General features: G+C 36.8%; 1 protein-coding gene across 1 annotated transcript in view; it reads left to right on the forward strand.

The window, feature by feature from the left end:
* Window positions 1-26458, forward strand: part of LOC108687968 — a 232831-nt gene that overhangs the window by 203088 nt on the left and 3285 nt on the right. The gene's annotated exons all lie outside the window — the stretch shown is intronic.

Here is a 26458-nt window from a genome sequence, read left to right on the forward strand (position 1 = left end):
TTGGGCATTTTATTCGCCTGGAAAATTTCGAGCGATACGTATTCCCTTAAGTTGAAAAATATAACACGTCACAATCTCTTACCGACGACTTGTCAAAGTATCGAATACGTGGCGCGGGACGTATCTCCGGGGATGTCATGCGGCAGATGAAGAAAGAAGAACAGAGAGAGAGAGAGAGAGAGAGAGAGAGAGAGAGAGAGAGAGAGAGAGAGAGAGAGAATAAGTAGGTACCTCAGGAAGGCGGAAAAGCTGAGAAAATGCAGCAATCGAGACGTGAACACGCTTTCATCCCGCGTATCGGAGCTGCCGCGTATCGAAGAAGCTCGATTGATTCGTTGAACTATCGTTATCCACCCTGCTGACAACGCATCGTTCCACATTTCCGAGATCGTGATATTTCGTTCGCCTCCATGCGGTTTTGCCCTGGCAAATTACAAAAGCGCTATTTCATGCGGTCGCTATTTAACCCCCTATTCGTCCCATTCGTCATCGCGTGTAGATATCGCACGATTTTGTCGATTCACTATCGCGCGGACGATGACGAAGAGCTGCGGATCGGGTTCAGTGTGCAGTTTTGCTTTAATGTGTTTACAATGGTTAGTGCGTTTTGCGGCATTACAGCGAAGCGTGCACATTCGTGTCACGTATTCACGCGGTAATTGGCGTAATTGGTGGATAATGGTGCCGCGCCATGCTGGATATTCCGAGGCGATGTTTCGGTTTGCGAGTAGACAACGCTATCTCCGCATACGAGATAGCGACTCGCATTCGCAAGACTACATTTCGGTAAACAGAATGGTAACCTGGGCACGGATTTTGGAGTTTTAGAGAACTTAGAGAACTACTCCCTGGATAGTAGAACTTTAGTATGAACGTTCGATCTATACGCATATGAGAAAACTGCACCTTCTTACAGTTACTGTTGATAGTAAAACTATCCGATCGAAATGGAGGTGTCAGAGTTGAATACCAATATGTGAATTTTACTCCTTAGAATGTAATATCATTTTGGAAAGGCATTAACCTGGCGCAAAACCCGACATTTTTATTTTAACCCCGTATTAATACTAATAAGGCCATGATGTCATACACCAATAAATGTACGCATGAAAAATGAGATATCTCGTGTGTAGGAGCGTAAAACGCTAACGCGAATTTTATGGAGCGTCTTCCTAAAATGGCGAGAATTTTATTCCCACCGTAACAACCATCGGAGCAAGGCCGTAAGAATTGCACTCTCGCTTCGTGACAGCGTTTTATTTCATCTTTGAAAGTCCTCCGTTCGCGAGATATACAGCTATGAACGCGGTCGAAATGGAACGCTCCGTGGAAGCTGTCATCATCCATAGTTAAAGTTTTCCTGGAGATTTCGCCGAGGGATGTTGGATCGACGTCAACGGCCAGCTTATTGACTTCTATGTCGACGGACGTCAATTCGCGGTCGAAAACGATCGGTAAAATTTTATGCTGCTTAACGTTATCTTCGCGTCGAATCTATGGCAAGAAATAACCTAACACCAAGATTAATGACGTAATCGACTGTTATTCAAGCGGATGTATAACAAGAATGTTGTGATGCGATCTCTTTCAGCAATTTAATTTTGCGTCAATCGAAATTTTGTTTTTGTGCAATTTGCCTTGCAAATATTCGAAATTTAAAAATTCTGATGGTACACGCAAATACTTCAAACAGCATTCTAATTCTTGTTAAAAATATTTGATTGCTGTTATCCATGTTAAAAATAGTTTTCTCACTTTGTTGCGATAGATATTACTACATACTTCAATGGACGAATTAGTAAAACTTATCCCGCAAAGTCGGGAGTTCCGGATTCAAACTCCTGGCTGTGGTGATATTTTTTGCAATAAATTTCACTAGTCTGCGAAAAAAAATTGTTTTATAATATATTTTAGTTATTTTTAATGTATTTTTTGCCTGTGCCGAATCCGTTTTTCAATTTTAATTATCACGTTATAATTTTGAAAAAAATACATGAAACAGGTAAAAAAATGACAATTTTGAAGGTTGTCATGAAGCACCGACAATACAGTTTTTTTTCTAATTTTTTTTTTATACCATGCGAGAGTATCAACTTTAGTTTTAAAATTTGTTTTGTTCCATTTTGTTGGTATGATTTTTCGTTTTTAAGATAAAACGATAAAATAGCTCTTTTTCATGTAATACAAGGAAAATGCATTTTATTCCATTTTAATATTACGGAATGTATTTAATTATGTGGAAAGTAAGTGCTTTTGTTATATAATATACTTATATAATATAATTGGATTGTATTAAATCAAAAAGCAATATGAAATTGCAAAATATAATATAACTATTTTATAAATGACTATTTCTCGAAAATAAATAATTACACCAGAACGAAACAAAATTGTAATTTATTGTATATTATTGTAATTGTAATTTAAATCTTAAGATACTTTCGCGTAGTATTAATAAAATTGAGAAAAAAATTTGCTATCGGTGTTTCGTTACAAAAAAATCTTCAAAATTGTTGTTTTTACCTGACATCATTTTTCTCAAAATTGCAATAGCCAAATTAAAAAAATAAATTTGTATTTGATTAAAAAAAACGACGATAAACGGTTTTTTCGTTCAGACAATGACTGCAAAGTATAAATTCATAGACTAATATTCTTTGCAGTGCACTCTTTAAAATGCTTATTAACATCCTTATTAAATTAATGACCCATGTACTTTGTGATATTATTTCTAATTTCAATTTATGATTGCGTTTTAAGTCCGACAAACCGAATCGGCGCGCAGTTTATAGAACTGAAAAATGTATTCATAAATTTACATATGAATTATTAAGCGTCAAGATCCACTTCGACCGAGAAATAGAATTCTTTCTCTTATATGAAAAATAGTTGTAAACAGAAAAATATCTTTTCACATCGATGATTTCTCACGTTTGAAGGATTCCCAGCGTTGTGAACGCAGAGACTTCATACATTTTTTCCAAAGAAATGAAGTCGAGTGTTCTGTCGGAGAAAGATCGAGCAAGGTTAAAATGCTTTGTTACCGATGCCACCATATACAGATGTTAAAGTCACGTTCTATTTTGAAGAATTTTGTCAAGCGAGAGAGGAAAACGGGAAGCAAAATGGGAGGGAGGAAACATTTGGCGAGAAGTTGAAACCTCAAGTTGAAACCGTACAACACCCGTTTCACACCCCCTACCAGTCGCTTGTCAAAGTGTGACAGAATATGTGACAGCGGGATTGCATTTTCGCGTGGCGCTTCGCTGGAGATGGAAAAAGGCGACGGAAGCTCGCGTGTGCACGCGTGAAAAGAGAGCGACTCACGCTGCCGCTGCGTGAACAGACAGATAATACACGTAGCAGTCGAGACAGTTTGAAAACTGCGTCCGGGAAAGAAGCCTAAGTAGATTTTGTCGTCGGCTAATCCGTCCGTCTATTCTGTCGGCGCGCGTTGCGCATAAACGTCCACGGTGAAATATTATTTAAGGTACAACGATTTCCGCGAATGAGAGAGAGAAAGAAAGGGAAAGGGGGGAAAGGAGAGATCGGACTCCCCCTCGGATTTGCGGGAACTTGCTGCGAGCGCCGCTTACAATTCGATGTAAATTGCGTTTTTAAAATTCCTACCGGTGCATTGTAAGCAAGAGAGGTCTGCTAATCTGCAGGTGGCACGTTGAAAAATATTTGAGAAAATAGTTTATACAGAACATATAACGTAAACGTACATTAAGAAATTAACGCGAATATAATAATACTGTGTGCGAATATAATAATACTATTTCGTTATATTTTATATCTGCGCTGAAATTAGTTAATTATTTTGTTTGTACGAAGCAAAATCTGTCTTTGAGCGAGATAATTTCTTTGTCACGCAGAGAAAATCCCCGCGTTAATAATGAATTAATGCAACGCGCGTGAGATGTTGAGAAATATTTGTCACAGTTGTTCCGATGAAATTCAGAAAATCCATTTCGCTGCTCTCATAGAGAAGACATAGAGAAATATTTCTGTTTCCCCGCGTTGATGTAATTTATCATAATTACGCAAAGCAACGTGCATATATACCCGAATCTGTCGCAAATTGGGCTGCATTACGTCGCTCGGAAATCTGCGCAAACAAAAACCGCCCAGCGGATTCGCGTCGGCTTTACAATGTTATCTTGCCGAGCGTTACCAATTCCGGATCGTTACGCGAATAATAATTTCGACACAACGCGACAGACTAGCGGTATACAGCTTGTTCAGTTTTTGACTCGTCGAACACGTCAACACGCTAACGGAGATTGGGCGTTTTTAATTAAAAGGATAGAAAAAAAATGCACACGTTTCGCGCACAACCGGGCTCGTCGTAATCGAATTTGCGACGACTTGCAATTACATGTGACGCTTTATGGAAATGACCGATAAAAAAAAGTTGCAGGAGGGGCATGTGTGGGCGCTGGAGAATACCCGAGATCGGGCGAGATCGAGATTCCCTCTCCTCCCCCCGGAAAAGGTGTGACGGCTCCGCTTCTTGAAAAAGTTCTGCCATTACCGTTTCCCGTCGTCGTTCCCGCCCTCGCGGGAAAGCGACACGCCGTCAATTTTTTCGGGTCGTTTCCAGAAGAACCGTAAATCCAACCGCGGGATCGTTCGTCCATTTCCGGACCGTTTATTGAACGTCTGATATACGACGCAGTCGGATAGCGCGTTCTAAAATATCGGGACGTCACCTTCCATATTTTATTTAAACAGAATTGGTGTCCATTTTGTAGAAAAATTAACGTCGCCGCGATTTCTACATTCGTTATTAATTGCTTGACTGTTTTTCATCGATTTAATCAGATGTTTCCTAAAATATAATTTCTTCATCAGATACTTCTGGAAATATTGTCTCGAAACTCTTCGAGACAATATTTTATTTCTTTCGATGTTTGTTAACGTTGATAAATGCTTAAAGAATCTATCTCTGCGAATGAATATTATATACGCTAATAAAAGCGCGAAATATTGCGTTTCAATTAAACCCATCAGTTTATTTCGGCGAGAATTGATTCCCACCACTATATACCGTGTTAAACGTTTCGCGCATCCGGTGTAAAGTTCGTGTCGCATCCACTCGGGTTTCGACGACGCCGAGACGTGCTTGCTTGCTGGAAGTCGATGCTTCTTCTTGGAGCTGGGAGAATTCACTGTCTCCACTTTTCAGCACGTTCGAAGTCACGACTTGTCTATCGAGTCTGCCGCGAACACCTTGCGCCAAGGAGAGAGGAAGAGAGAAGAAGAAGAAGAAGAAGGAGAGAAAGAGAGAAAGAGAGAGAGAAAACTATGGATACAAACGCGTCACGTTCGATCGCGTCGGCGACTTATCAAACCCGGCGATATGCGACGGCAGCGATCACATTTCACCAGATAGCGATAACTGCGAACGAAAGAAAACAATAAGTCGTGAAAATCCTACTGTGTCGGCATTTGTCGCCCCCTCCCCCCTCCAGAAACGATGGCGAAAATTTGATATTTCTTACACACATTCAAACATTAGATAAATACACTCTAAAAAATATGGATATAGATTTAATATTATACAACCAAATATGCATAATGTTAAATATGCATAAGTTTTACCGTGTTAGTGTTGATATAAGTATTAATATGGATGTAACATATGGATTTAATATTATATTATGAATTTTAAATCATGATGTTAACTCTATTCGACGCCAATCTGATATGGATATCTAATTAACTTTCTTTTTTCAATGCTTTTTTCATTATGTAATCATTTTTTATTATATAATAACGTTAATATAATAACTTATATAATAATAATTATATAACAATTTTTTATCAATAAAAATATATACAGTAATTTTATATCGTTAATGTCTGGTGTTTAATTGAAAACAATTTTTTTTTACAATGAACCCATTTTTGTAATAGTTATAAACAATGGAATTGAGCCATACGATGTAAAAGTATAAGATGTCTCATTCATATTTTCTAGAAAACTGGTAAACTGAGGAAGTTAAAACATAATGTTAAATGGCATATTAATCTTAACATCACATATATGAAACAAAGCTTTCTGTAGGTGATATATTATTAATTTTAGTGACGAGATATGGTTTTCTATATTCATACGCCATTTTGCGTTAACTGTGGAATGTCCTCAGGAAATCACAGTCATATTTTATATAAATGGAGAGCCTTACTTTTACATCATTATCCAAGTGTGTCATTTCTCTAGTGTGGCGTTAAAGAGTTAAATATGCATTATATATTGATGTTCATATCAATACAAATTACATTTAACATCCATAATGTTCAATCCATACTCATATTTTAGAATATAATAATTAAAGGAGAGAGAAACATCAAATTTTCGCCATTGCTTCTGGAGGAGGAGGGACTACAAATACATGATAGGATTTTTACAACTTATTATAAATTCATGTTGACATCTATATCAGCACCAACAAGGTGAGAATTAATAAACATCGTGCATGTGTATTAAATCTATATCCATATTTTTTAAAATGTAACCGTATCTACTGAAATAGATATTAATATTGAACAAAAAAAACATTATAATAATAAATAAATTAAAATTAAACCTATATTTTACTAATGTCTTCGTAAAAAAATCAGAAGGAATAATTATTTATCTGCAATAAGATAAATTTTTGATCAAATCATTTTATAGAAAAAAATATTTGCGACTGAGAAGAGCGATTTATATAATAAACGCTCATACCTGGGATGTGTGTTGTGTATTCAGACAATTCTCTAAAAGATCATTCTTCCACGAGTTATTTTGTATACAATACCATCTCCGCGTGAAATTAGCAGCTCGGAATTTGCAGGTATCTCGAGCTCTGAAAGTTGCAGGTGCTAGAATTGTTGAAACTGATCACTCGGTTGTCTAGAATGGTAACTGAAGAGAGACATCGCCGCCGTCGTGAAGGAAATTATAATTCCGCTACGAGAAATTAATTATTACGCAACCGACTTTAACGAGCGTCTTTGATAACGGACGTTGCAGCATTTATCGATCGTCATCTCTTTGCTTCGCTTTCCCTCTCTTTTCTATGTTTCAAATGATTTAATAAATCGGCAATATAGCGAGTTTTCTCAATTACTATAAGCTGACATAATTGTGGCCGATTTGTTAATGACCTTCTCTCATAAGCCAAAATTTGATTTGCGAACAATCGGATCAATGGGATCAGGATTCCTTTTTCGTATGTAGAAACATTGCAAAAAAGCGATGACTTTAGTTGAAATTTGCACGCGAAATTAACTCGGCGATGTGAATCACGTGGAGACAATAAAACTGAACGACTGAATTGGAAAAATGAGTATAGAATGCGATGAAAAAGAAAATACAAAAAAATGAAAGACTATTTTACGACAAAACGTGTTCCGAAATCTTTTGATTCTTTTCGTTAATTTCGAATATAGTACACTCGCAAAATCATCTAATCGCAACGCTGTGTAATCTGTTAATAATGGCAAAACGCAATTGCGCGACGCAGTATGTTCACCGATGTGATCGCGGAATTTCACGAATATCCGCTCGATCTATCAATAAAATTCGCAGTAATTTTAACTGGAATACTACTGCTCTCACATAATTTCCTGTATATACGCTTCAGACACGTACGTTGTGCTCTGAAACTATGAAACATTGTGTAAATTCCGTAAATTTCTTGACTCCAGTCCGGTAGATCGAACGTTACCATCGGCACAATTATTTTTCGCGCTGTTACTCCAAACGCGCCGCGCGTTTATCCGATGGCCGAAACGTTGTCCATAAAATCACGGGGGTGTGCAACCGAACAGATTTGCAACGTGCCGTTTCGTCGCATCGTTTTCGCGAAAGGGGTTAAAGGTCGGTCACGTCGTTTTCGCTGGGCGAAAGTTATCGCGAATAAAAAGCGCGGGGATTGCGTGCGCGGTCGCTTTTAACGGATGGCGAAAAACAGATTCCGCGACGTTATTTTTCATTCCCGTCGGAAAAGGAGCAACGCTACGTTTCCCTCCAATCCATATATCCGAGCGGTTGCCACCAGTATCGAGCGAATGTCGATAGACTGCTGCGGCCCGACAGTCGGAATACAAACGGGGCGGCGATATTGCCATAAAAATATCCAGCCGCGTGTACAAAGCTGACGGTTTTCCACCCCGCGTTCCTGCTTCGCGTGCACGCCGTGTTCTCCCCTTTTGGCTTTTCCCCTCGCCAACCTCCAAGACGAACACTCTCTGTTCAACTGCTCTGTTTGCATAAACCGCATGAAACTCTGTCCGAGTTCAGTTAGGACGCATTGATAGATGTATCATAAACATAGAGACCTAGACACGAAAGTGCAGGCGGAATATTAATGATGCTTTTTGGAAAAGTATTTTCCAACCCTTCCTATATATCCAAAGTTTTAATATAGACATAGATAAAAATGTTTGGATCGTTTCATGACAGCGTTCGTAAATCTTTTTTGAGTAATAGAACATTTTATGAATGTGAACAGAAAAAAATATATAAGAATATACAAAGGAATGTAAAACGAATAAAAATCGTATTTTATATATTAATTTTTAAGATAAAAATATCACATTTTGAGTTGTTAATTAAAATATGTTTATGAACTGAAAACTGAGTTTATATAGATCATAAACATCATAATCTAGATACGAAAGCAAGCAGAATTACAATGATATTTTCGAAAAGTATGTTCCAACTCTTTCTATCTGAACAATTTTAACATTTTAGATATAGATAGAATGTTTAGATCTCCTGATAATTTTCGTCAATCCTTTTTGAATAACAGAATATTTTGTGAACAGAAAGAAATGCATAAAAATGTATGAAGGAATATAAAAAAGAAAATCATATTTTACATACTAAATTTTAAGATAAAAATATTACATTTTGAGTATTAATTTAAAAGCGCCAATAAATTAAGATCCGAATATAATTTTCAAAGAGTACAAAAAAATTAATTAAATATTAACTTTAGCTGAATAATCATGATAAATATAACGTGTCGATATGAGATGAGTGCAACGACAGTTTTTTAGTAATGAGGAAGAACGACGGAGTGAAAAATGAAAGCAATTCGTTGTATATCTCGACAAGTTATTACGACCGCATCAACTTCGATACGTACCCATGATGGACTTCAATTAGCGTGCGCATATTAATGCTTCATATATGTATGTACTTGTATACGCTAGGCGTTATGTGTGCTCGTATATATGTGTGCATGTATATGTGTGAGATGTGCCCGCACGAGTGCCGAGTGGAATAAAAAGGAACCATCCGACGCGGCACGGGAAAAAATTATAACCGAAATCGTTGCGCGCCTATGAAACTGCTTTGTCCACTTTCATATGCGTACGTACGTGCTCGAATGCAAGAGCATGTTGCATGGAGTGGATACGTTTGCATCGTGTGGTTTGCAATTTGGATGAAAAGGGAAAACCGGGAAAAGCTTACATCGATCGCGTTATCGCCGGCCTTGTGTGTGTAATCAAAGTTTTGCTTTCCGAAAGCGTCTCTCGACTTAATAAAGTTTTCAGATGAACGGAATTTAGAGTGACCCTCGAGGAAAATGACATGCGAGCTTCGTGTTGGGCGCAGAATCGAGATTGCATTCTTTCAGAACGACTCTCGATATTGAATCTCGCAAATGGGCAATCAGTCACTCTCGGAGAATCGAAGGATTTTTTACTTTAAAAATAGCGTATGAAAAATATCATTGTATATTGATTATACAGTTCCTCATTTCACTTGTATTTTTGTCCGATATGTCAATCTAATATTATTCTTTCTATTGAATTTTACGATTTATATTTCAAAATAAGTATATATTGTTTAATTTTATTTTTTTCAATTCTTTATTACCTGGAAAAAAATGTTTACTGCGCTTAGAATTTGGAGAAATTCTCATCGAATGCGCATGTGAAAATTTTAGTTGCGAGAGCGACTCTCGATAATAAAATTCTCTCGCTAAAGCATCTAGTTAAACATTACGTGAAGTTTTGCGAAGTGGAAAATTTCGAGCTTTGAAAATATTGCATATTTTCAATGTCGAGAAATTAGGTCACTTGAAAATCTAAAAATGTTAGCATTAAGTTTATGCATTCATCTGGATATCATTCTAATAAATTCAGAAAGATTATCTACTGCCCATTATATCGAATCATCTATTGATATCAAAATAACGTTTGAATCTTGAATCTAAGGAAGGGGTTTTAAAAATATGCTGCTTCCCATTTAAAATTGCGCGATCGCACGTTCTTTTATTTTTCCTCGTTCTCGATACTCGGAGTTCAATTAACGTACATACATATATACACGCGCGTGCGTACGTGCGTGCGTGCGTGCGTGCGTGCGCGCGTGCGCGCGCGTGTGTGTGTGTAGAAAGAGAGACAGAGAAGTATTGCGTTTCAGGAGCGTAACCAGAAACGAATTTTCAGTCACGAAGATTTTTTTATCTCGTTAATATAGTTAATAAAATTGTACATATAACAATATTTTGTACTTTATATTTAGCATTGAACAAGAGCGTATATACAAAAAAATACGATAGTAATATGTTTTTTATTTATATATTAAGAAATAAAATACAAACTGATAGCCTAAGGAAATGCATTAGTGTATCGCTCTTCTCCTCCGGCTATAATTGTACCCGTTTTACCCGTTACGCTCCAGCCATGAAGCGTACCGGTTCGCACACCCCCCGTCTTTCCGATTTTTTTTTTTTTTTTTTTTTTTTTTTTCGGTGCATAACATCGATACCGAGAGTTCAATTAACACGCACATAAATGTTTTGCGCGGGTGTGCGCGGACTGACTGGTAAAAGGCTGGGATCCGGGGAAAAAGTTGTCAGAGAACGCTGTGCGTATATATTCGCGGATGTATATCTACGTACATAAGCGGTACCGCGTACACAAAATATCACACGTGTGTGTATACAAAAGGTACGGATTACGTAACTTGTGATTTAAGGTTGTATAAAAGGCATAAATCGAATTTTGGGAATCACGCACGACGAGACTCACATTGTCCGTCGTGTCCGATGTGAAATCGCGGCATCAGGCTGCGAAAAAAATCCACCCCTTTCGTACCGTTGCTCGGAAAAAATAGTGAAACCCGGTCCAGTCTTCCGCGGTCGCAACGATGTTGTTTGTTATTTTTTTCAATTACCTTCGTTTGCGCCGCATTGCGTGTTCGTTTTTCTTAGTATTGCGTGCATACGATATTTACGGAATATTTTCGGTGATATTTTGATCTTGTGCCATTATTGCCTTTATCCACTCGAAAAAATATATCATTCCCTTACTTTGAAAGTGACACAACTTAAAAAATGTAATTTTTATTACCACTGTTATTATCATGAATAAATTAAATAAACGTTATCTTAAATCTTAAAGTGAATTATATAAAAAAATCGGTTTATGAAACGAAAATAATAAAAACATTTAATTGTATTAAAAATATATTCTTATTGCTGATATTATTTAGTTAGTTAATAATTTTGTCAAATTGAAAAATAATTTTTCTCTTTCCTGAGAAATTAATTTTTTTAGTTACATTACTTGTGAAATAAAAAAGCAATATTATCTCTTTTTGAATATTTTTTTTTTTATCAATCGGGAATTTAAAAGCACTTTGCTAAAAATCTTTACTCGTAATATCTATATTCGTTATATTATTATATCGAATAAAAATTAATATATTCTTATTTCGAAAAAACGACTGAAGAAACAAAATTATTGAATATCAATGTATAAATAGTCTCATACATTATCTTATTCTCATTAGAACTGTTCTTCTCTTGTGACACAATTTCGTAACCTTATATAATCATATCCGTTGCTGAAACGGCTATACTTTTATGACTACCACTCAGTTGAAATAATTAAATTTTCTTTTTAAAACCGTCGCTTGGCAATTTCTCGAAATAAACGTTGAATAACGAACGCTCACGGAGCGATTATCGATTCTCGACCATTTCGGTAATTTCGAATTTCCGCCACTCGCGCTTTTCTGTATTCTTTTTTTTTCCTCTGCTTGCGAGCGTTCCAATTAGCGCTCACATTAACATCGCCGATCGTGCTCGCGAACGAGCGAGCGAACGAATGAAACCATTCGCGTCGCAAATACTAGAGGACGTAACGTGCGAAAAACGTCGCAAAATTGCGTCGATGGTGGGACAGGTCGTTTCATGCACGCGGTTTCAGTACGGCGAAACGCAAAAATCGAACAAAAGTTATTTGACAGTGAGGCTTATTTCCGCATCGCGCATCCGAAAACGGTCCCGAAGTTCGACGTGTCGTTAGAATCGATGATCATCGACGTATCGGCGGAATCGACAAAAATCCGGTATACATGCGTATTGAGAGGTAAAGCCGATGCGGCGAGCCGATCGGTCGGAATTTTCAAAAGCAATCGAACGAGTTTGTTCGCCGTCGTGACCGTTAGTCCAATTGAAATTACGAATAGTAGTGAAACAAATGGATTTGGAGCGCCGCCTACCCTTTTCGTCCCATTATTGCCGTCGAGGGCGATTAATACTCTACCGGAGGAGGAAAATGGAAAACGAATACACGAAGCGCTCCATTACTGCCGAGCGAAATTTTAATGCGAGATCCTTTGATGAATTTGCGGTCGATTTCCCCGAAAGAGTATCTGATGGATTTGATGGCGGAGAGGACTCTCTATAGACGGAGAAGAGCGTGTCGATGGAAAAAAATTTCGAGCCGCAACGTCGCCAGTCGTGGAAAAATTCGAGGGTGTTAGCGAATAACGAGAACGATACTTTCCCTCTTTTTTTTGGATGAAATAACGATATCGGCTTGACAAAAATCATAGCCTTGTCAATGCGCATTATTGTTAGAATATTATCCCAGTATTTTTGTTTTCTGTAATTCTCTGTCTATTGTCGTATTATAGGAAAAAAAATTAGACAAAATCGTTTCGTCGGAATTTCAGCAGAAAATATTCGAGTTATTTTTTTTTTTTTTTTTTTTTTTTTTTTTTTTTGTTGAGTTTGCATTGGAATCGGGCGAAAAAATTTTCAATTGAAAAAGAAAGCTAAACTAAAAAATTGTCCTCGTAACGCTTTGTCAACAGAATCACGTTGGCGGAAAACGTCAAGGGTTTAATCAGATACGTTAATATCGAGTATATGTTTCAATGCTCATCTGCAAGCTGATAAGCGTAATTCGTAGCGGTGGACATGTCCGAAACACGCGGGAATTAATTCAAATGGTCGAGAGAGAGTAAATCGGACGGCGCGAAAAATTAGCCATTTTCGCGCGATCGCCGAAATTCGAGCAGGACATTCGACGAACAGCCGGCCGTCCGGTGGGACCGATTCCCGAATCAGGGACAAGGATATCATTATCCAATCGACTGGCAGGCAGAGCCTGTCGGCGCGGTACGACTATATCATTGTTCAGTGAGTAACGCTCGGTGCACACAGTCGATATATGCATCGCTGACAGATGATTGAGCGCGACGATTGCCGGATGGACCGGAGAATGTGGAGTCGGCAGGATCGGTAAAACCGACCAGCGAAACCGATGAGGACATCTCGCGAAAACGCAGTTGGAGAAACACGACGGTCAACAAATCTATGAAATAAATTGGAGACATTTGTACGCGATTTGCAACTTCGGAACATTTTGATCGTGAATCGAAATCTTGACTGAGAGTTAGTTTTAACTCATTCTTATCCTGAACATTCAATGTACTTATTCATATACAAAAAAATACAGAAAAAAAAAATCCACTTTATTTTAAAAAGAATCATTTATTATAATATTTATATACATGGAATCATTTATTATAATATTTATATACGGAATGGAATTTTATTATAGTATCTAAATTTACACCGAGAGAAATGTATTTGTTGTAGGAACAAAAAAAGGGATGACAAATGTGATGATTTGGTATAGCAAAACGGTCAGTTATTGTTGTGAATAATTTCTCATTACTCATTAATATAACAAATAATACATGATTTACAATATAAATCAAAATAAGTAGTATTGCTAGCAAATAAAAGTCTATCAAAAAATAGGTTGGATTTTACACAAATTACTTTTATTACTAATAATTTTTTGGAATAAGTACAGATTATCAATTACAACAAATATTAAAATAATTGTATTAAAACAATGTTATTGAAACTATAACTCATTTGTTAAAGGTACTGGTGGCTTATTAAATTAATAAAATTCTTTCTCTGTATAGGTACAGATCTGAAAATAATTTTGTTGGATCAAAATTATGTAAGACATTAAGACTAAAATTGCTAAAATATCAAAACCATTTGAAGCATTATTTGAGACTTCTACGTATTTTGACCCAAAATTATTTTCAGATTTATATCTGACTGAATGTTTAGATACTTCAACAAAATTATTTTTCCATGTATGTATGTTCAAACTAATGATTATACATTCATACATCTCATAAAATAAACAAATGGCAATTTAATGTATTGCATCGCTACGGGCACGAGCCACTTTTTGACTGCATAATAATCTCCCCATCGCCATGTCGCTGTTCGTGCTTCATCGGCCTGTTCATGACACTATCAAAATTAACGTACGTTATGCAGGGTGTCCGTGGGATTATGATTTTAGAACAAGTATCATCAATTTCGGTAATGAAACAATAGTCACGTTGTAGCGCAGAGGAGTTTTCGACCACGACGAGGGACCGCAGAGGAGTATCGACCGGCGAGTTACGAGACAAGTCGAAAAAAATACGCAAGCGTAATTGCGAGACTTAATTGAGACGCGCGCAGGTGCGCGGACTTCAATTAAGTGTCGCCTTTCGGACATGTACGCGATTTAATTAAATTTACAGAGGACGGTAATTTTTTAGACGACCCGTAGATGCGCCCGAGCCATTTAAAGGTACCGCAGAGTATATGCATATTTACGCGCGAATTAAAATCGGCGGGCGGATCCGGTGAGCGTGGACGGAACTGTTATTTCTCGCGTTGCAACCGTTTAAGCCCACGCGAGACACTTCACGTAAAAGTATTACGGCATCGAGTAAAATTAAGATTAAATATAATAAGAAGAATTATAAACGCATGTTACGGGAAATGGAAAGATAATATCTTTTGTGCTAAATGCAACAAACTACTCAAGATAAAGAATTCTAAACGAAAAGAATGATTTTGCTGAAGAATTGAAAAAGTTAGATACAGATAAAAAAGTAATTTTGTTGGACCATTAAAATAATTATGTAGGAATCTCGATGAGTTATTATGATGAATAATGCTGTAAATAGTTTTTCTAATCAGTTTAAGCTTATTTAAATGGTCTAACAAAATTATTTTTAGATTAGTATCTAGCTTTTTAGATATTTCAGTAAAATCGTTCTGTTCATGTATCTTTTTTTAGAAAAACAAAAAAAAACATAACAAAATTGCGACTTTTATGAGTATGTAGTTGCAAAATGATTACATCTGGTATAACCGAATTCGATTAACGATTTAGTGTCACTGACCTGATGGATCAAAGGTCTCTTGTGTCCTCTAATAAAAAATGACCGAGCGATATCTACATCAAAAGTTACAATAGCTCACCGCGACGGGGTAATACGCAGCGTAATATTCTCGCTCGAATTTTTGGCATAAACGCTGCAGATGCCCCGAGGGGTAGTATTCAACGCGACGGGGCGGCTCGAAGGGTCAAAGGGCGTCGTTAACGCGGTCAGCGCACTCCGGTCGCGTATCAAAGTGCTCGAAAGTTCAGCGGTTTCAGCCTCGACGGCGGATTACTCCTCGGGATTAAATAAAAAAGAGAGAGAGAGAGAGAGAGAGAGAGAGAGAGAGAGAGAGAGAGAGAAAGAGATAGAGTGAAAAGAAGAACCAAACAAAAAGATTGAGGCGCGTGGGTGAAGATCGCTGCGCGAGTCTTTTATTCGTTTACACTCGGCCGTTTCGTAACGAAAAACGGCCACAAACTCGTTTCGCGCGTACAATTCCCATTCGAAGTGCTTTGCTTTTGGTTTGTTCCGAGATTTAATTACAAAAAAAAAAGAAAGAAACACGCGAAGTTTTCTGCGCATCCGTTGCCTACTTGTTAGAGGAACGTGATGAAGTCGATAAGATCGTCTAAGATCGATCGTGCGTACCGTGTTTTGAATAAGCAAGCGGCGCAATACTTTCGCAATACCATTGAATTTTATCTACAAGATTAAATGTGAAAAAGTAAATTTTCGTTCTTCGAATTAAGAAAAAAAGATCAAGTTATACATCGAGAAAAAGCTTGATAACAACTAGCAAATATTTTTTATTTAGCATTTTAATATTTAGCGCATACCAAACATAATAATAGTAATAAAGAGTTTGATAATAATTACCAAATATTTAGAAGAACAAAAATAGCGTTTATTAATTCAATTAAACACTAAGTTTTTGGTTATATTAATTCCGAACATTTGGTTGAAATTATTTCACTCATTTGGTAGCTATTATTAGACTCTTATTTTCAGTGTGATCATGAAGCGTGCAACTTATTATCACTATTTAAACAAAAAGAAAGCAACATCATGAAAAGTCTAAAAAATTGAGAATCGCTACGTTAAAAGTGGTTATATTCTAATAATGGTTATTCAAATCGCCCTCTCTCTCGTTCTCTCTCTCTCTCTCTCTCTCTCTCTCTCTTTCTCTCTTTTTCTCTTTGCCGATTCCTGAATAGTTACGAATTAGCTGAGGCGAAAAAGGTGTCAGCGAACTCCTTAGAAGACCCGATCGACTTCCGCGTTCCCAGATATAGGATTCTATCGATCGGATCGATATCATGGTCGCAGATCACTCGTCTGAAAGACAGGTTCCGGTGAACGGTCGAACGCGGGCTTTCCGTCGCACCACGAAAGTAATGGCTCTTTGAATTTAGCTGGCACAGAAAATGGAGACCTGCTCGAGGAAAAAGATAGAAATGCAAATGCTCTGCACACTCGAGACTCGAGATGACGACGACGACGACGACGACGATGAGTTCGCGTCGCCGCGGTAGCATCCCATACAATTGCAGTCGTGCGCTTTTCCCGCAATATCATCGTCCTTTTCCACGGAAAATTTTAGGACGAGAGTAAGACGTTTATTATATTTCCGGGAGTTCTAACATCATCACTAGGAATATCATGACAAAAATAAATATAATAATAATAGTAAAAATAATGATAATAATAATAAGAATAATAATAACAATGATATAAGATTAGAAGAAAAGAATAGAATTTATTACGTATTTCTTCAAGAAACTTTTTATATATGAAATATTTTGTCAATCTAAATGCTTATATAAATTAATAAGATGAAACGTAAATAATAGTTTGTAGCACTAACACACGGTTTAATCTGCTACTAATTAGTAGCTTTAACGTAGCCTCTGGAGAGGAATATGCCGCCATGTTCACAGATAAAATATCTTCTATTCCCTTGGATATCGCCGTGCTTGGTAATGCCAAAACTGTTACGCAAAATATTACGTAAAATTTCACTAAAACTCTCGAAGGACCGTTAGCTGTTCGGTATCATAAATTGTTATTCTATTCTACTCGATAAATTCTGGCGAGTCACGAACGAAATTTTGCACGGTGAAACTTCGCCTTCAGGCCTTACTGGACCACGTAAATCGCGAGTAAAGAATGGAAAAGCGCCCGCCCAACCACATCAAAAACTTAAGAGAGGTCAAGCTCGGTGATGTAACTACGCTAGAGAGATGCGAAGAAATTTATCAAATTTCTCGATAGTACTACATATCCTATTCATCAATATTGTAGAATTTTTTTAAAAATTTCTGTAGAAAAAAATGAATTTGATTTTAATCAGTAACGTAAAGAGTTCAACTAATATCTTTGCAAAAATTCAGTTCTTTCTTTAAAACAAAACGAAATTATTATTATTATATAACAAAACAATATCATAAAATCTGCATAAATATACAAAATTAAACTATGAAATTTAACAAATTTTAAATATTAATATAAATTTATAAATTTTACAAATATTTCAATATTTTACGAGTTGCAATAAGAAATAATGCATCATGATACATGTTCTCAATTCTTACGAAGGAATTCATAAATAATAGAAAATATGTAAAATATCTAAATCATATTTATTATAGATTTAAACTCAAGTATCAACATCATCGAGTTTAATTTCTTTCTCCGTATATTATTTAACGCATTGTCAAAATACTTTTCTGTCGTGCATGTAATGGAAATAAATTGCAAATAAATGGCCGTTCGGAAGAAAAAGTTTGGGCAAGCTTTGCGAGGTAAAAAGTACGTGTTCGCAAGAGGAAGAGGAGATGCGCGGAGATGCGTACTTAAACTTCAAACTTGCCTCTGGTTGCACATTTACTCAGTTACGCCACCGGCAAGGCCGAGCTCTCTCGTGTTCTTGGCGCCACGCGCAAAAAGCGAATTCCATTTCCGCGCACACCCGCGCGTTTTGCACGTCCGGCCCGTTTGTAAACGCGAAATCTGCACGTTGCAAATACCGCTCGCATCCAAGCATCGGATGAGCGTCACCGCCCCGGGGCGACGTCGAGCGTCGAGAGGGTAGAACAAGATTATTAACCCTTAACAGGCCAGGTTGAGGGAAAAAAATCACACGTGTCTATGTGTAACGCGAAATGGCGTGACAGTACCGTGATCACAGTACAATGACTGATCCGTTAACGAAATGAAAAAGGATGTTGGATTGTTGCATTTTTTTTTCGCTAACACCCGGATTGTGTCAAGCCGAATTGTGGTTTTCGTAACGATTAAAACTTAAAATGATAACCTAGTCAACATACGTCGCGCGGAAGGTAATAAAAATTATTAAAAAATGAGAGCGTATTTTTCTTGACAATAAAGTTGAAATATGACGTGACTTTAGCAGTGATGGATTTTAGAGATTAATCCGGGAGTGGTCACCTAATTCTTTTTTTACATAAATGATCATCTGGCGTGTTTTTCTATCTTAATTAAAATCACTATTATTAACTAACATATTGTTGGCTGTTTTTCGATTTATTAGTGTTTTAAAATTGTGAATATAGATTTAATCATAATTTCCTGAAAAAAAGTTAGTAAAATCAAACAAATATTAAATAAAATAAATATGTAAGTAGTTTATTATGACATAATTTTTAAAAAATAAAGATTTTACTTAATATAATGTTTTTTTATTTCGGACTTTCGATGGAATTGTATATTTAAACATTTAAAAGGTCCGTAAATATTAGTTACTAAAAAAAAATGGAAGAAAATATGTTCAACAAATACCCATACAAAACAATAGTTTACAAATTCACATTTTCTTGTTGTCGCTGGAATATAAAAACATCCCAGCGACTATTCCCGGGTTAATTGAAGATGCGTGATTGTCGAAAGCAGATAATTTTCCCACGGTTCTCAAATATTATCAAAAAAATAATCTGTTGTTGAAAACATTTTAAAACGTAATCTGTTGCGTATCTTTATTTTGCTAAAGATGATAGAAGGTTTGTTTTTGAAACATGTGTAAGTGATGATACCTCGTGTTATGTGAATTAACGTATGTGCTGGGTTGATTTTATCGACGGCCGCGGTGAAAAATCAAATACATTTTTCAAGCGAAGTTTCAATACGAAGTTCGTTTACCGAGTAATTTTGAGATATGAAAGTCGTCCATTTAATGGTCACCTATCGAATGTATTTCGCACGTGTGATTAAAAGGGTTTGACCGCAAAGCGGTTAGTAACATACGCTCGTTAAATCCACAGCTGGCGACATCAATTTAGTGGCACAAGAAAATTGACCGCTTTCACCTAATAAGATTAGGATTTATGTAATTCTTGCCACCGTGCGTAAATCCCTTTTCGGCGAAACTCTCTTCATTTACACGAACCATTTTCGAAGTAATTATAGCTTAAAATGTTACCGAAATCACTAATCAAACGATACTATTAATGGTATATTTCTCTTATTCGCCAAACGCTAATGCTAAAAGATAGTAAGTAAACATAATTATGGCTTTACATGTTTTACATTATTTAATCAGTGGTATGCACGAACAAATAAAACGCAATACAAACTCCGATCATTAGTCCTCGATAAATTCCGTTTGCAATAGTCATAAAGAGCACACCGATGTACAAACGCGAAACGGCAAACATTCGTAGTCGCGTCCGGATCGTCGATAAATTTGATCAAATTAATTACGTCCCAAAATAGAACCGCGTGTTTCAAAATCGAGTGTTTCATTCTTGGAACAAACATGTCTTGTAAAATAAGAACGATCGCAGGAACGAAAGCGAGAGTGAGATGTACGAAAGTGTGCGGCTTTAGGAAATTGGGGATTCGAGGCATCAGGCCCATTGCGAACACACAGTAGGCCAGCTCCGGTTTCCGGCGAAACGCCTAATCTGTATGTATGCGACGCATTTACATGAACAGAGAGGCCGAGCGCATATCGCGGCCCATGCTAATGGACGAAAGGGTAATCTGTAATCACTAATTACATCGAGTTAAACCCGACGTATTCACCCTGAAACGAGGGCTGGGCGTGACGTTATATTCCATCCCGTTTCACCCCGCCCCGTGACTACCGCGTTATGATTAGTGCGAGCGATAAGTCGAGATGTCTGGCGTATTCTCTCACGCCGGTTATCCGGGAACGATTAACCCTTTTCGACCCAACGGCTCCAATTCAATTCGCATATTTTACGTCCTATCGGGATGCATAGTCGCGCGATCGGAAAATAGCTAATATTTATGTTCTGAATCTATACGAATCCAAGATTGCATCATATTTTTATTGTTATTTTATGTTTATACTATATTTTATCAAGAAAGTAATAACTGTGAAATAACGTGTTACTTATAACGTTGTTACAATTATTTTTACTTTTTTAATAATTTTTGGTAATGACTACAATTTTTCACGTCGATAACGACATGTCGCGGTTGGAAAAGTGACTTTTGGAAAATGACTCGTTATATTTTTTAATGAGCAACGCATAATGATAACGAATTACTTTTAAAAAATAATAACTTTTCCTATCTTGGTATTATTGTTACGTTATGGAAAATTGTAAAATTATTATATCGATTAAATCGTTATTATAAAGAGTAACAGTAATAGCGTTACAAATAACGCGTTACTTCCTCTCCTGTATTTTGTAGTTTATGTGCAAACGAAATACGAGGAGCCAATTTGACAGAATGTACAAACGCGACAAATACGATACGCACTTCACACTCTTTATCCTTTTCTTTGTTTAGTGCAACTAGCTAATGAGTGAAAATAGCGAAGCGTCGGAACGTAAAGAAAGATAACAAGTCGATTTTATATGATGCATATGCACATGATGACACTTTCGACACCGGCGAGGATAAATTCATAAGCAACGAATGAACATTCCAGCTCAAAAGATTCGGGCGAATGTATCTTTGAAAAAAAAAATAAACAATTTTCATGTTGCATGAATATGTTGGCGACTGCGTTTCACCCGTGCGACGGCAGTCGTTCCGCTGTGATAGAAAAAAGAATTGTCACATGATATGCTACGATATCGATCAGGTGTTTCATTCGAGAGCCCGTATAATTCGCGTTTCTGCAGTGGCGAACGGTGCGAGCGTAAAAAAAATAGAAAGAAAAAGGGGAAAAGATAATGACAGAGTGAGATGGAAAATAGGTTGAAATGCCGCCGTAAACATTCGTATAAATAAATGTAAATCTGTCCGGTGCGCGCGCGAAAGCGTTTCATGTATAAAACGAACGAATAAATGTAAATCTCGCTTTTCGGAAAATGGCATGCTCGAATAAAATCTCCGAGCGATATTTCGTTTCCTCCAATAAACAGGTGGGAGAGAAAGATCGGAGAAGTAATGGCCAGACTTGACGATCGGTGCAGAATAATTTTGCACATGTAGTAATTGATGGTTTTGCCGCACAGAGCCGAGCTGATTACGCTATGATGATAATTAACTGCGTTTATAACCGTGTTATGGGCCTTCGCGGCGCGTTGATTAAAGCTCGAGTGACGCAACGCAAAAACGACCCCGACTTTTAACAAAATTTCTCCGGCTAGATATGGGATCCCGGCTAAAGGAGAAAAAATATATTTCATCTTTTTCGAGGAGAGCGCGCAAACCATTTGCTAGGAGTGAAGAGGAATTCGTCACGTCGTGCGATACGCTAAACTCGACGACGATATACCATATATCTCATATATACCTCACATCGACCATAGCTTTTACGGAATTCCACCTCGTGTTTAGAAATGTAGATGGGATAAGATGCTTAACTACGGAATATAGTTGCTCAATCCATTGGACTGAGGAAATTCTTGCGTGGAAATTCAAATGCCTATCTCATGAAATGTAAAATAGAAGTACTAAGGAATTCGACTTAAAAAAAGATTCTTAACGGAATATTTCGGATTTGGCTGGAAAAACTTTAAATACTCATCTTCATTTTGAAGTCGCTTCTTATTTAGCAAAGATAAAGTCGGAGGAAAGAGCTCCATCTGAGTTTTTGAGTCTTTAATATTTAATGTAGAAACCCTCAAATAAAAGTCGAGACAAATATGACGACAATATTTTGCTTTGTATTGTAGAATATATGGGAAGACATTTATTAAGCACTTAAAGAATGTAACAGTCATAAAGTATTACAAATTATTATTTGCATTATAGCAAAACATCTCGTCACCATGCAAGAAAAAATTTTATTAATTTATAAGAAAAATGCCCAAATGTTGTATAATCAGTTATAATGTTTCGCCGTGTTTATTTAATTCAAGATTGTTCTTAGGAAACAATTAAAAGTGATTAGATTTTTACTTGAGAGTCTTTAGTTTAATAATTGAATCTTTTGGTAAATAAGTAGGTTACCTAGTGAAAGCACATTTGAAAGACATATCTCGACAATACTAAGAATACGACAATAATAAAGAAATGTACGTATATAACTATATTTTTTACTCTAAACTAAATGGATATGCGATAGCATGAGACATTGGTGAGACCAACTGGCATGATTATTCGCTGTGGTTATTACACGTTGCTCTATTAATTTCTCCGGTTGTCTCCGCAGCAGACGATGACGTCTGAATCGGACACCGGTGTTCCGATTCCAACCGCATGTTGTCGCATACGTAATTCGCGCCTCGTGCACGCTGATGAGTCGCGTTGCTCTCTACCTGCCAACAGCGGCCTCCCCGAACTGCATAAATAATATCAAGACGCAGATGGTCTCTAACCTGTCGGTTCACGCGGCACTATACATTGATAGCATCACTTTGTCGATAAGTTTGTTGGAAGTTTTAAAAAGAACAAACGGGATAGAAGTAACGGAAGTTTAAAAGACTAAAGAAATAAATATATAAATGTACAGTTATTTCGAGTGTCGAAAACCGTACACATACATAGTTGACAATTTGTGTTAAATTTAACACATTCCATTGTGTCAAAGGGTCCACCGTAATTTTTGTATCAATTTAACGATTAGATGAATATCTATGTTAGAAATAATACAAATATTATATTTAAAAAATGACAAATATATTATATAATACTGACACAATTTATAAACAAATGATAACATATTTTTTTAAAGTAATTATATAACAATTAACAATAATAACAATTAATATTTATAACATATATGTTAAATAACAATATGTTAAATTAATACATTAAATTGTATTTTATTCGTTTATCTTAAAATTGTTTTAAAGCAATAGATTATTTCTACATTAGTTGTTCATTTATTTAATTTATTTAAATTGTTATTTTAATACTAAAAAATGTTGAATATCAATTTAACACACAATATTTGAATGAACACAATTACAGTATGTAAAATTAACACTCAGATACATTAAAAATTCAATATAAAAATTTTAGGACCGATTAATATAAATAAAAAATTTTTATTGTGTAAGAATATAGTATCTGTGAAAGAGAACATCAGAAAAAATTTTAGATAAGTATTCCGCATACAGATACATGAATTGAAGCGAAATCGAATTGAATGAAGTAATGAGATAAGAGAAAATGTGCATGGAAATATTACAAAAACACAACAGTGATTTATAGCAATGAGCCGAACGACTAATTGAAAATAATGAATATGTAGATAATGCAGAGAGAGAGAGAGAGAGAGAGAGAGAGAGAGAGAGAGAAAGAGAGAGGCTGATCTAGACAGAAATTTATTGTGTTCTGCGGAGAGTCTTTTGGTGCAGATAGAAATATAGATATACGAGTATAGTAATATATTATCTAAAATTAGCCGAAATAATAAGAGGAGAAATGTAAAATCACAAGTATCCTATTATAAAAACTATACTAATTGTAAGAAGACAAAAGTGCTTTCAATTTAGAAAATAAAAAGTTCTAGGCATTTCTTCTTTGAAGACACTTGCAAGTTTCTGCATATAATAAATTTCACAAATCTTTCTAATAAAAATGATTGATAGATATAATAATTCCTGTTTGGAATGTACCGATTTACCGAGGATAACAATAGTATTTGGTTCTTCCTAGTAAAATCATTGATTATCTTTTATATTCAAATTAAAGAAGATAAATGACGAATAAAGAGATGAGGGAGAACGAGGAAAAGTCTATTTGTGGCCTAAAACCTCATTAATAACGGCCAGAACTCGTGATGCTGCGTAATATGGCTGAAATGAGAAATGAGTAACGGGGTCATGCGCGCGTGGAGGACGCGCAAAAGTTCTGCATTCGCATAATCCTTTCCTAATGATGCGACCGTTTTTAGCTTTAATACGCGCACCGACACGCGCGGCAGTGATACGGCGGCGAATATCCGGACGCGTTTCTCTACGCGGCTCGCGTATTTCGTCGCGCGGATTAGCAGTCCGTGCTGAAACGTATGTAAAATCGCGTGTTATGTATGGCATACTTATACGCGAAAGGATAGACTCCACGTTCTCCAGATTTGCTTTGGACTGTCCGAAAGCAAATACCTGCCTTCATTCCAACTATGCTCATCCGTTTAGACTTCAACATTGAACAACTTGGCAATTAAAATCTCGCAAATTTCTGTTCCGCTCGAGAAGAGTGTTTGAAAATATGTTAATATTATACTTCCCCATATTCTCTTGAGAGTTTGTTAAACATTTTGTCGTTTATGTTGCACGAAAATAGTCTTGAAAGGTAAATATATCTCTTAGATTTAGTTTTCGATATCTGTCATATTACACACATATTGGTGATTCCTGAGTAATATATATGTAGCTTAATGCGGACATACGGAGTGCATCAGTGCCGACACAGGTCCGACGAGATGAGGCGAGTTTTCGAAATAAATCCTTCCGTACGCGTAAATCATGCGAACTCTTTTTTTTTCTCTCGAAACGCCGTTAATATTCCCGGCATTTTCGTGCGACTGTCACGCCAGACGATCGATTTCGCTGGATTTTTAGACTTCTGTTGACCCGGATTATTATCGCAAGAAAAATACTCTTATCAATCCGACGAATCGCGTTCCCGTGATCGTGCATGAATGATGAATCTCCAGATAAACGAGGCTGAACGCAATCCATCAGATCATCGGCAATCTTGATTGAATCTGCTTGATCCGATAGAAACACTCGCTTTGTACTGCGCGCGAGGATTGAAACTACGTGAAACGCGTAAAGATCGTGTGTTTAACCTTTCGCGAACCAGGTGAAAAAAATCAAGATAGCGAAGGATGGCATGTAGGATATCTCATATCTTATGGTATACTTCATCATAAGTATACTAATTTAGTACGACAGGCAACTCCAGCTATATAAAACGGTAACTTGCGCGCAATATTTTTTAAAAAGTTAGAAATTTACATCTCTCTTGCGAGGGTGTCACACCCTACCTAGACCGAAGATTAACAATATTATGGTAGTATCGATCGCTAGTCACAATGAGACACCTTAGCAAAGAGAGAAAGAAAAACATCACCAGAAAGAATTTCGTTAAATTCGGGACATGCGAGAGTATATACTCCAGCTTCACCTGATTGACATAGTGCCTATATCAGGACTAGTCTGGGTCGATATCGAATTGTTCTTGCCGAGGAGAACCAGCTTTCTTTCCGTTCGAAACGATGCCGAACGTCTTCGCTCATTTCGGAAATCAGCCATCCCGTTTAGGTTTTACGGCGTACTTGGGGCCACGGTGCGCTCGGACTCGTCCGGACGGCGTGCTCAGGCGTTTCCATCTCGAATAGAAGTTTTTACGCCCCGGGAGCTTATTATCCGCGGAACAGCCGCGGGCGCTCGTATTTCCGGATATAATTTAGCCAGTCGAGCGTTTCAGCTGCGCGGCAGGCTTAATTTCGCACCTACGTGCGCGATCGCGGCCAACGAAAACAGAAATAACTTCACCCTCACGTTACGAGAGAGAGAGAGAGAGAGAGAGAGAGAGAGAGAGAGAGAGAGAGAGAGAGAGAGAGAG

The sequence above is a fragment of the Atta colombica genome, unplaced genomic scaffold (assembly GCF_001594045.1).
Source record: "Atta colombica isolate Treedump-2 unplaced genomic scaffold, Acol1.0 scaffold222, whole genome shotgun sequence".
NCBI lineage: Eukaryota > Metazoa > Arthropoda > Insecta > Hymenoptera > Formicidae > Atta > Atta colombica.